Raw genomic sequence first — 13,422 nt, forward strand, 5'->3', positions numbered from 1 at the left:
TTTTAAAAAACTGCAGGTGAGCATAGTGTGGATTTTCATGTATTTTCAACATTTTTGTGACATCTGAAGTGTTTACAATGAGTACATGTTACTTTATAGGTAGCAAAAGTTGTTTTTTTAGAACCAAGAATCAATAGATTTATTGCTATTTTAGGGGGCTATTTCTGCTTTATTCAGTGAATTTATTTTTTAAGTGATTTTTGTGAAAATAATGAAATAGCTCAAGAAGCCAAGTGGTATTTGACTAATTCCAGTACCTTTCTTCCATTTGGTGGCTCTTTTCCTATAGAAGTTTCAACTACATTAGTTGTTTCTCTTGGTATTTACTGAAACCATATTTCTTGGACGTTTTAAATAAATAACTAGACTTGGACTTCCTATTATGGTAGATGTGGATTTAACTCTATAAATAACTAGACTTGGACTTCCTATTATGGTAGATGTGGATTTAACTCTATAATACTTTCTTTTTGCTATCTTTGTAGTAGCAATTTATTAAATTTCTACAAAGTTTTATATATTATGACAAATATTGTTTACTGTTGAATAAGGACACAATTTTCTATAGGTTCATTTATGTGACTGCCAGTCAGAATCCAGCATTAGCCTGATCCTGCAAATAGCCCTGCAGCATGAAGGGCACTGTGGCTGGCAGCGTAACACCCGCTCCTTGCCCCCAGGCAAAGATGTTCATGTCCTAATGCCCTGAACCTGTGACTACATTAGGTTACATGACAAAAGAATGAAGGTTGCAGATGGAGTTAAAGTTGCTAGTCAACTGATCTCAGGTTTTTCTGGTGGATCTTGGTGGGCCCAGTGTGATCACAAGAGTCCTTAAAAGAGGAAGAAAGCAGAAGAGCATCAGAGAAAGTGATGTGACTATGGAAGAAGAATGATCAGGCAGATGCTGTTGTGGCTTTGAAGACTGAGGAACGGGGCCAGGAGCCAAGGAAAGCTGGTGGCCTCCTGAAGCTGGAAAAGGCAGGAAAACAAACCACCCCATTGCTTCCAAAAAGAGGCACAGTCCTGCTAACACCTTGATTTTAGCTCAGTGAGACCCACGTTCGATTTCTTACCTCTACATCTATAAGATAATAAATTTGTGTTTTAAGCCACTGTGTTAGTGATCATTTGTTATAGCAGCAATAAAAACTAATACTGGCATCGCTTGAGTTGTGTCCTCTTGTGGCAAGAGAGCTAGTTTTTTCTATTCCCCTATCAATCAGGCACTGGCTGCAGTCTGCCCTTAGGGATTAGGCTGTATAACCTCCAGGCTAAAGAGGCAGTGACCTGTGGAGAGCAACTTTCATTGAAAATGGTATGATTGTCAGCCATTAGTGGTTAATATACAGCTGGGTAATGAGTGTATTGGAGGACAAAGGAGCCTGGCATGCTGCAGTCCGTGGGGTCCCAAAGAGTTGGACACAGCTTAGAGACTGAACATGTGGGTGGGACACCAACAGTCCACTATAGTGGGTAAACTTAAACCACCATTGCTTGTATAAAGCAATAGTTAAATATTTTCTGGAGTTGAAGGAGGGAGGGTGGACAGGGAGGTTGAAGGGCAATACATGAACTGAATTGGGAAAGGAGTATGTCAAGGCTATATATTTGTCACCTTGCTAATTTAACTTATATGTAGAGTACCTCATGTGAAATGCCTGGCTGGAAGGCTCACAAGCTGGAATCAAGATTACCAGGAGAAATATGAATAACCTCAGGTATGCAAATGATACCACCCTAATGGCAGAAAGTGAAGAGAAACTAAAGAGCCTCTTGAAAGTAAAAAAGGAGAGTGAAAAAGCAGGCTTAAAACTCAACATGCAAAAAACTAAGATCATGGCATCTGGTCCCATCACTTCATGGCAAATAGATGGGGAAAAAAATGGAAACAGTGACAAATTTTATTGTCTTGGGCTCCAAAGTCACTGCAGACAGTGACTGCAGCCATGAAATTAAAAGACACTTGCTCCTGGGAAGAAAAGCAATGATAAACCTAGACAGCATATTAAAAAGCAGAGACATCACTTTGCTAATAAAGGTCCACCTAATCAAAGCTATAGTTTTTCCAGTAGTCATGTATGGATGTGAGAGTTGGACTGTGAAGAAGGCTGAGTGCCGAAGAATTGATGCTTTCAAACTGTGGTGCTGGAGAAGACTCTTGAGAGTCCCTTGGACAGCAAGGAGATCAATCCTAAAGGAAATCAACCGTAAATATTCATTGAAAAGACTGATGCTGAAGTTGAAGCTCCAATACTTTGACTACCTGATGTAAAGAGGTGACTCATTGGAAAAGACTCTGATGCTGGGAAAGATTAAAGGCAGGAGGAGAGAGGCAAAGAGGATGAAATGGTTAGATGACATCACCGACTCAATAGACATGAATTTGAGCAAACTCCAGGAGATAGCAAAGGACAGGGCAGCCTGGCACGCAGTCCATGGGGTCGCAGAGAGTCGGATATGACTTTGCAACACAACAACAACAGAACTGAAATATTTGTGTTCTTAATGCAAAGTCCTTGTATTATTCCAAAATGTATTGATTAACCTCACACTTTGAGTATTCATGCTTGTTCAAATTTTAAGAGCAATCCTTAAGTGAATTACTATTAGTTGTTGATAAATATATTTCAATCGTACAAATAAGCACTCTAAATGAAGGCAGGAGAGGAAGAATAAAGAAGCATAGAGAAAGCAGAGTAAATAGGAAGCATAAAAGATGGTAAAAATAATATATATTAGTAATCACACTTCAAAAAGAAAAATGAACAGAATTCACAATGTGATTCTATAAACATCATTCAATATAGACTTAAGTAGTGGGATTAGGGGCACAGAAAAGGAAATGTTTGTAAAATTTCACCGTTTGGTGGAGAATTCTCCAAGCTTCAAGATGTAACAAAGCCTCTTTTAACTTTCCTTCTAATCCTCCCATCCTCACCCCTAATCTGGAACAAACTCAGTACCTACTGTTTCAAACAGTTCCTGCTGTTTCTTTTACATCATGTGCTCTTTCTTGGATTACTTATATTTTGGTTGAACTATTTTCTTGAGTAATTCTTATAGGTGTGGGAGGTAAATTTTTCGAGTTCTTATATGCTTAAAATATCTTCTGTTCTCATACAATTCAAGATTGACAATTCTTTTCCTTTAGAATTTTGAAGACATTGCTCCATTGTATTCTACTATCTGATGTTGCATGATGTCAGTCTGATTTTGAACCTTTCTGGGTAACCTTTTCTTTTGTATTTCTTTTCTTTTGAAAGCTTTGTAGATTTTCTTTTATCCTGGGGTTTTGAAATTTCATAAGTTTTTAAGAACTGAATTAGAGAACTTTAAAAATGCATGTTAGCGTCCTTTTGCCAGGTGTTCTTGTCATTACAGAGAAGATACACAATAGCTAGCATTTAAAAACCAAAGCCAGTGGGGAAGATCTAAATTCACACCATAGATTGTGAGATTGAGAGCCCCCAAATAAGTGCTCAGTAAATATGAGAGGGAGGGATTCAGAATCATGGAAATGAAACAGTTTTTCTTTCATTATATGCAGCATTCTCTAGATTCTTTCATTCTGAAGATTCAATTTGATTCAAGCAAATTGTACTTTTTAAATAGACTTTATTTTTTAGAACAGCTTTAGGTTTATAGAAAAATTGAGCAGACAGTACAGAATATTCCCATATATCTCCCTCAGGCCCTCCATTTCCCTTATTAGTATCAACTTACATTGTTGTTACTAAGTTGTGTCTGACTCTGTGACCCCATGAACTGCAGCATGTCAGGCTTTCCTGTCCTTCACTATCTCCTATAGGGCTTCCCTGTGGCTCAGACTGTAAAGAATCTGCCTGCAATGCAGGAGGCCTGGTTTCAATCCCTGCATCGGGAAGATCCCCTGGAGAAGGGAATGGCTACCCATGCCAGTGTTCTTACCTGGAAAATTCCATGGACAGAGAAGCCTGGAGGGTTACAGTCCATGGGGTCACAAAGAATCAGACACGACTGAGCGAGTAACACACATACACACACACCCCCTCTTCCAACATCTTACATTTGTGTTGTACATTTGTTCCAATTAATGAGCCAGTCCTGATAAGTTGTTATTAGCTGATATCTATATTTCATTCAGATTTAGTTTTTAACCTAATATTCCTTTTTAAAAATCCAGGATCCCATCCAGGATATCACATAACATTTAGTTGTCATGTCTCCTTAGGCTCCTCTTGAAGTGACAGCTTCTCAACTTGTCTTGTTTTTGATGACTTGGACAGTTTTGAGGAATAATGGCCAAGTATATTGTAGAATGCCCCTCTATTGAACCTTTTCTGATGTGTTTTCATGATTAGACTGGAGTTACAGGCTTTGAGGAAGAAGATCACTGAGGTAAAGTGCCATTTTCATCATATCCCATCAGGGTACACATCAATATGACTTCCCACTGCTGACGTTGACCTTGATCACCTGACTGAGCTAGCGTTAGCTTTCTCTATTTTGAGCGTTACTCTTTCCACTTTCCACTACTGTATACTTTGGAAGGAAGTCACTATGTACAGTCTACACTTAAAGGGGGAGGAATTATGCTAACATTTAGTGTGGAATATCTACATAAAGTATTTGGAATTCTGCATGGGAGATATGTGTTTCCTCCCTCATTTATTAATTAGTTCAGTCATTTCTATCAGTAAAGATTCATGGAAACTTATTTTGTACTTTGGGCTCTAATCCAATATGACTTTATTTTCTTGTTCTTATTGTTCCAACTTTAACCATTGGAAGCCCTTTCTGTTGGCTCCTGTGTCCCTCTGACATACCCCCATCAATGTGTTTAGCAAATTGTATTTTAATAGTGATTTTTATTATTTCTTCCCCAACATCGTATCTATCCTCTTATTTCTGGAAGACTGATCAGTTAGATGGAGTGCCTAGATTTTCCCTTCTTAACTTTTTAATATTTTTCATCTGTTTTTTTCCTCTATATTCTGGGATAGTTCCTTTGTTTTATTTCCAGCGCATGAATTTTTCAGGTGGCTTTATCATTCAGCCTATTAATTAAAAGCCTTAGGTCAGTAATTATATTCATTCATTCATTCATTTGCTAAGAACCCTTTTTGTATCTCTAGTTGTTTCTTTTTCATTGCAATCTGTTTTACTTTTTGTATTTTACTTTTCTTTTGTGGGACTAGTTTTCCTTCAAGGCCTGGCAACTCCTGACTTTCCGTTTATATTTATGAATAAAAGGATTGTTTCGGTTGATATTGAGAGCTGGAGTGGATTTTCTTGGCAGCCCTGCGGGTCTGCTTTCCTGTGCTGCTCCTTTGAAGACGAGGAGTGGGGGCAGGTTCAGTGTGAGGCCAAGTTGGAGCAGCAGGAGGCCTTATTTATAGACTGGTGGGGGCAGGGAGTAGTAGGCAGGTGCAGTTCCATGGAGAACTTACTGGAAAGCTACAGGGATAGAACCTGTTTTCTGTTTTCTATTCCCTGACCCCGGGATAGTGCCATTGCTACATTCTCAAGGTTTTATGCCCTCATTAGGGCTACTTAGAGAACAATCTTGGACTTTCCCAAGCAATTATGTTTCAGATGAGGGGAAAAAGGGGCAGATGGATAGAAAAGACCCCAATTGTCTCCATTCGTACCACTAAATTTTGAAAACACATAATGCTGGGAAGGCATGCTTCCTCAACCCTTTTTCTCAAGGCTGCTTTGGCAAGAGCCATTGTGATAACTTGATCTGTGGTTTCCTGTTCTCTGACCTCTTCCGATTCCATCTGCTTTCAAATGTCTCAAATTTCACAAAAAATTTGGTCTTTGGCACTATTATGGTTTTTAAAAACTTTTTATTATGGAAATTTCAAAACATATACAAAAGTAGAGGGAATAATACAACATCCCCCTATGCACCTATCTCTCAGTTTCTACATTAATCAACACACTTACAATTTTATTTCAGCTACACAGCCCCACTGTCTTTAGCCACACCCCCAATTATTTGGAAATATATGTCAGATGGCAGAAGGTAGTGAAACAAAATGGTGAATACATTGTTCAATAAAGTTCTTGGTGAAGATGAAAAAAGTATCTCTTTTTACTTAAAACCAAAGGAACTTTTTGGCCAACCCAATATAATTTCACCAGTAAATACTTCTGTATGTATCTGTAAAAGATAAGGACTCTTTAAAGAAAGCTATATTACTATTATCACACTAAAGAAATTAACAATAATCCCTTAATAGTATGAAATAGGGGGCTTTCCTCAATTACGTCATTTTCTTCTTTTTATTATAGTTAATTTTTTAAAAATCAATGTCTAAACAGGGTCTACACATTGTATATGGTTGCCATTAAGTTTGTTAATTTTCTTGTAATTTATCGAATCTACTTCCTCCTTTTTAAAATATAAATTTATTTATTTTAATTGGAGGCTAATTACTTTACGATATTGTATTGGTTTTGCCATACATCAGCATGAATCCGCCACGGGTGTACACGTGTTCCCCATCCTGAACCCCCCTCCCGCCTCCCTCCCTGTACCATCCCTCTGGGTCATCCCAGTTCACTAGCCCCAAGCATCCTATTTATTCATTGAAGAAACCAGGTCGTTTTCCTACAGAACTTACTTCATTTTAAATAGTGCTGATTGCCTCCTTGTTGTGTCATTTAACATGATCTTTTGGCCTCTGTGTTACTGTGGTGACCCAAGGAAGAAAGAGCAGATAAAAACCAAGGAGGGTCTTGGAATGAAGGAACGGAAAAACCAGACCCTTATTGTCCTTCCCTCCCCCATGTTGTAACTATTAATGGATTTCAGGTCCTCCGGAACAGTAGAACCTGTCTCCCCTCCTACCCCATAGAGAGAAGGTATTTGCCTTACGCTTCCCCCTACCCCTTCATCCAATCAGCAAATGACCCGCAAGACCCCTATCCCACTCCTTGTACCCTGGCTATAAAAGTGGACTAAGGACCCTTGTTCAACATCGGTTCTCCCTTGAGCTGGCCCGCTGTTCTAACAGCATCTCCCATTGTAATAAACTTTATTTCCCTCTCATTCTGTCTCATGTCTAGAAATTCTTTTCCAACCCACGCCCGGACCACAACAGTTACCTGTAAACCGACAGTTAAATCAACAGACATAATTAGATTCAAATTTGATTCTTTTTTGGCAAGACTAGTTCATAGGTAGTGGTATATTTGGGCTTCCCTGGTGGCTCAGATGGTAAAGAATACATCTGCAATGCAGGATATGAGGGTTTGATCCCTGGTTCGGGAAGATCCCCTGGAGAAGGAAACGGCTACTCACTACAGTATTCTTACCTGGAGAATTCTATGGACAGAGAAGCCTGGTGGGTTACAGTCCATGGGGTTGGAAAGAGTCAGACACCACTGAAGCGGCTAAGCATACACACAACATACAGTGGTATATACTTTGTGTTGTTTGGCAAGAAGTGACACATAATGTCTGGTTATTTCTCTTTGGGAAGCATTAAAATTGGTCAGTGGATTCAAGTGCTGCCAGCCTAAACCAACCATTATAAAACTTCCCATCAGCTTATTACATAATGTTTGAGCAGCTATTAATAATGACTGCTTATATCTATGATTTTGGGATAACAAAATAGCGATGTTATAAGTTCATTATTTGTTCTTGAACAAGTAATTTATGAGCTTGAATTCTTTTAGAAAAAAAGAACGTTTCCCCTTCAACTATTCAGTTGTTTTCAGATTTACTTAATTATATGAAAGGCAGGATATGAAAATTTATATGAAATGGATAAAGTTTTCAAAAAACACAATTTATGAAAATTTACTCACAAAGATACAGAGAATTTGAATAAAACCTGAAGATTCTTATGTCTTTTAAAGAAATCGAATCCACAATTTAAAGCCTCCCATAATGAAAGTCCAGGCCCAGGTCACTTCAATGGTGAAATCTTTCAAAATTTAAAGAAGAAATAATGCCAGTCTTATTCAAACTTTTCCAAAGAACAGAAACAGCAGAAACACTCCCAAATTTATTTTATGAGGCCATCATAGACTTAAAATCTTAATCTAACAAGGAAATTACAAGATGAAAATTAAAGTTTAATATCTTCCATGAACATTGACTCCAAAATGCTAGACAAAAATTGCAAATAGAATCCAGCAATTTGTTAAAAAGGACAATATGTAATGACCAAGTGGAGTTCATTTCAGGAATACAAGATCAGTTTAACATTTCCAAATCAATGTATTTCACCTGCAGGGAAAAAACTACATTATCACTTCGTCAGATGCAGAAGAAACATTTAATGAAATTAAACAATTATAAAATACAGACTCTCAAGAAACTAAGAAGGGAACTTCCTCAGTTTGGTAAAGTGTATCTACAAAAAGTCTACATCATACTTAATGGTTAAATATTGAGATCATGAGACCAGGAAGTCAATTTTAAGTGCTTCTTATTCAACTTTGTACTGGGGCTCCAGCCAGTTCATCATCAAACTTTTGGATTTTGCCAATCTGATACGTGAGAAAAGGTATCTTTGTGTAACTTAATTTGCATCTCTTTTATTACCATTGAGGCTGAGCATCTTTTCAAGTTTAAAGCCTATTTGTACTTCTTTTTCTTGAAATGCGAGTTCTTTTCTCTTATCCTATGGAACAGGATGGCCTTTTAGTCATCTATTTTTAAACAGATACTTAAAGGAAATTAAACCTTTATCTGTGATACAAGTTGCAAATATTTGTTACTTGCCATTTGTCTTTTTCCTTGGTTTGTGATATTTTTTTTGGCATGCAATTTTCATTTTATAATTTTATGTGGTCAAATAAAACAATATAGGTTTTTTTTTTTTGCTTCTGGGTTTTAAATCCTAGTTAGGAAAGTTTTTTTACATTCCTGATTTATAGAAGAATTCACCTATGATTTCTTCTGGACATTTGTGGGTTAACTTTTTACTTTTAAATTTCTGCTGTATTTGGAATTTGTCAGATCACATTTTATCATTTTCTACATAGCTAACAAGCTACTCCACTACCATTTATTAAAGGTCCATCTTTTCTCCACTGCACTGAGATGCCACCTTTATATGCCAAGTTTCCATATGCAGGTGGGTCCATTTCTGGATACTCTGCTTATGTGCCAATGTGTGCGTGCATGCTCAGTAGTGTCCGACTCTTTGCGACCCTATGGACTGTAGTTCACCAAGCTCCTCTGTCCATGGGATTCTCCAAGCAAGAATACTGGAGTAGGTTGCCATTTCCTACTCCAGGGGATCTTCCTGACCCAGGGATCAAATGCACATCTCTTGGGTCTCCTGCATTTGCAGGAGGATTCTTTACCAACTGCACCACCTGGGAAGCCCCTTATGTGCCAATGTGTGCATCCTAAGTCACTTCAGTGGTGTCTGACTCTTTGTGACCCTATGGACCATAGTCAGCCAGGCTCCTCTGTCCATAGGATTCTCCAGGTAAGAATACTGGAGTGGATTTCCATGCCCTCCTCCAGGGGATCTTCCTGACCCAGGGATCCAACTTGCATCTCTTATGCCTCCTGCATAGGCAGGTGGGTTCTTTACCACGAACGCCACCTGGGAAGTCCTATGTGCCAATACTCCACCTTAAATTATTAAGGCTTTATAATGTGCTTTTTTATACACTTTATTTTTTTTCAGATGGAAATACAGAAGAATGCTTTTTTATTTCAATTGGAGAGATTATCCAAAGGAACACAGAATGTGTATATATATATATACATACATATATCATAAAGAAAAAAATGTTAACTACATCAACATTCAAAAAGTTTGCTGTCATAAAAGACACCATTAAAAAGATTTAAAAACATTTGACACATTTATAATATACAAATGTTCTAAACTACATAAAGAGCCGGAAATCACAGTGTAAAAGACAACAGGCAGCTCGTTAAATAGTAACCTTGTCAAACTTACCTTGAATATTCATTGAAAGAACTGTTGCTGAAGCTGAAGCTCCAATACTTTGGCCACCTGATGCGAAGAGCTGACTCATTAGAAAAGACCTCAAGGCTGGGAGAGATTGAAGGCAGGAGGAGAAGGGGACAAGAGAGGATGAGATGGTTGGATGGCATCACTGACTCAATGGACATGAGTTTGAGCAGTAGATAGTGGAGGACAGAGGATCCTAGCGTGCTGCAGTCCATGGGGTCACAAAGAGTCAGACATGACTTAGTGACTGAACGACAAGAAACTTACCAAGCATAAATACACAGAAGAGAACAGCCTAGTGGTCAAGAAATAGGAAAAGATAATCCACCTCACCAGCAATCACAAAAATTCAAGTTAATACAACCATCTCTGTCATATTTCCACCCAGTCAATTTTCAAAAAATTAAGTCTGAAAATACAAAAATCAAAGCTGACACAAGTGTTACCGGGGAAGAAGGGGTAGAATTAGATTTCTTATACACTGATGGTGGGGATGAAAATTGGTGTTAAGCATTTTAATATCAATTTGACAATATCTAGCAAAGCAGAATTGTATGATCCAGCAATTTCACATCTAGATGCATTTTCCCGTTAACCTATGGCAAAAGCCACAAGGTGACATCTACAAAACTGTTTTGTGCATTTTGTGTTTAATAGACTCCTTTTATAAAGACAGTTTTAGATTTACAAAAGAAAGTGAGAAGATTATATATAGAGTTCCAAAGTTCCCTTATACCCTACACACAGTTTCCCCTCTTATTAGCATCTTACATTAGTATGGTACCTTTACTGCAAGTAATCGACCATTCAGTTCAGTTCAGTTCAGTTCAGTTCAGTTCAATTCAGTCGCTCAGTCGTGTCCGACTCTTTGCGACCCCATGAATCGCAGCACGCCAGGCCTCCTGTCCATCACCAACTCCGGGAGTTCACTCAGACTCACGTCCATCGAGTCAGTGATGCCATCCAGCCATCTCATCCTCTGTCGTCCCCTTCTCCTCCTGCCCCCAATCCCTCCCAGCACCAGAGTCTTTTCCAATGAGTCAACTCTTCACATGAGGTGGCCAAAGTACTGGAGTTTCAGCTTCAGTATCATTCCTTCCAAAGAAATCCCAGGGTTGATCTCCTTCAGAATGGACTGGTTGGATCTCCTTGCAGTCCAAGGGACTCTCAAGAGTCTTCTCCAGCACCACAGTTCAAAAGCATCAATTCTTTGGCGCTCAGCCTTCTTCACAGTCCAACTCTCACATCCATACATGACCACAGGAAAAACCATAGCCTTGACTAGACAGACGGCAAAGTAATGTCTCTGCTTTTGAATATGCTGTCTAGGTTGATCATAGCTTTCCTTCCAAGGAGTAAGCGTCTTTTAATTTCATGGCTGCAGTCACCATCTGCAGTGATTTTGGAGCCCCCCAAAATAAAGTCTGACACTGTTTCCACTCTTTCCCCATCTATTTCCCATGCAGTTACTGATACGTTATTATTTAACTAAATTGTATACTTCATTCAGAAGTCTTTAGTTTTTACTTAATGTCCTTTTTCCATTCCAGGATCCCATCCAGGATATGACATTCATGTTTCCTTAGGCTCCTCTTGGTGTGACAGTTTCTCAGACTTTCCTGGTTTATCAGCTTGATAGTTTCAAGGAGCACTGGTCAGGCATATTGTATAAGAGAATGCCCCTCTATTGGCTCATTTATCTGATGTTTTTCACATGATTAGACTGAGGTTATGCGCTTTGGGGTAGAAGAGCACAGAGGTGAAGGGCCATTCTCATCACATTACATAAAGGGCCCGTATCAACATGATTTGTCACTGTAGATGTTGATCACTTGGCTGAGGTAGTGTTTGTCAGATTTCTTCACTGTAAAGTTACTCTTTCCCCCCTTCATTTATTATTTTGTCCTCTTTCAAAAGAAGTTACTATGTGCAACTCACACTAAACAAGTGGGGAGTTAGGCTCTATTTCCTTGAAGTCAGAGTATCTACACAAATTACATGGAATAATGCATGAGAGATTTGTCTCTTCCCCATTTATTTATTTATTCATTTGATCACTTATTTTTTTATCAGCATGAACTCTTGGATATTTATTTTCTGCTTTGGGTTATATAACATTTTGATATCTGAGAGGGCAAGCCCCTATCACTGTCTATCTTTTTCAGGTGTTTGACTACTCTTGCTTGCTTTTCCTTCCTAAAGTGCTTTATAATGAATTCCAGGAAACAAATATCTGGTGTTTTCTTCTGGGGTGGGAGGGGTGCACCCTGCGGCATTTGGGATCTTAGTCCCCTGACCTGGGATGGACCCATGCCTCCTGCATTGGAAATGCAGAGTCTTAACCACTGGACTGCCAGGGAAGTCCCTCCTATGATATTTTTTATGGTGATCATATTAAATATATATACAGTTGACCCTTGAATAATGCAAGGATTGGGGTCACTGAACCTCTGCACAGTTGAAAATTTGTGTATAAATTTTGACTCTCCCCAGACTTAACTACTACAGCCTACTGTTGACTGGGAATCTTATCAATAACATAAACAGTCAACATATGTTTTGTATATTTGTATTCTTATAATAAAGTAAGATATAGAGAAGAAAAATATTATTAAGAAACCCATAAGCAAGAGAAAATACAATAGCAGCACTGTACTGCATTTATTGGTACTGTAAGTTTACATCATCTGTTTATAAGATGAATTGCCTATCAGTACCTACATCAATATTGTGTTATATGCTACAAAACACCAAGATGTTATATGTATTACTAACACTATATATCAAGAAAGAAAAGATAATGTGAAAAAGAAATTCATGTTTATTTACAGGTGTAACAATTCATGCATTGATACTGAAGAAGTAGTAATATGATTGTTTTATGGTAGCCTAGTATGATCGATCGGAGAAGGCAATGGCACCCCGCTCCAGTGCTCTTGCCTGGAAAATCCCATGGATGGAGGAGCCTGGTAGGCTGCAGTCGATGGGGTCACTAAGAGTCGAATACGACTGAGCAACTTCCCTTTCACTTTTCACTTTCATGCATTGGAGAAGGAAATGGCAACCCACTCCAGTGTTCTTGCCTGGAGAATCCCAGGGACGGCGGAGCCTGGTGGGCTGCCGTCTATGGCGTTGCACAGGGTCGGACACGACTGAAGCGACTTAGCAGCAGCAGTATGATCGATAGATACAATTGCTTCACAGTAGCCTAGCCTATACACTAATGAGTGAGTCACTGTAAAATTTTGTGCACAGAGTGTTACAGTCATACTCATAATACACTATTGGGAAAATTGTTACACTTTTTAAAAAACTACTTACCTATGACCATAGGCTGATATGAAGATTCTCCCATAATGAGAAAGAGAGGCATACTGCATAACAATGTAATTCTTTGAGATCAAAGTTAAAAAAAAGTAAGAAAATGAACATACTATTTTATATTGAATACCACTCACTTTTATGGCTATCTAAGGAAAAG

The sequence above is a fragment of the Capra hircus genome (assembly GCF_001704415.2).
Source record: "Capra hircus breed San Clemente chromosome X unlocalized genomic scaffold, ASM170441v1, whole genome shotgun sequence".
In the NCBI taxonomy this organism is placed as follows: Eukaryota; Metazoa; Chordata; class Mammalia; order Artiodactyla; family Bovidae; genus Capra; species Capra hircus.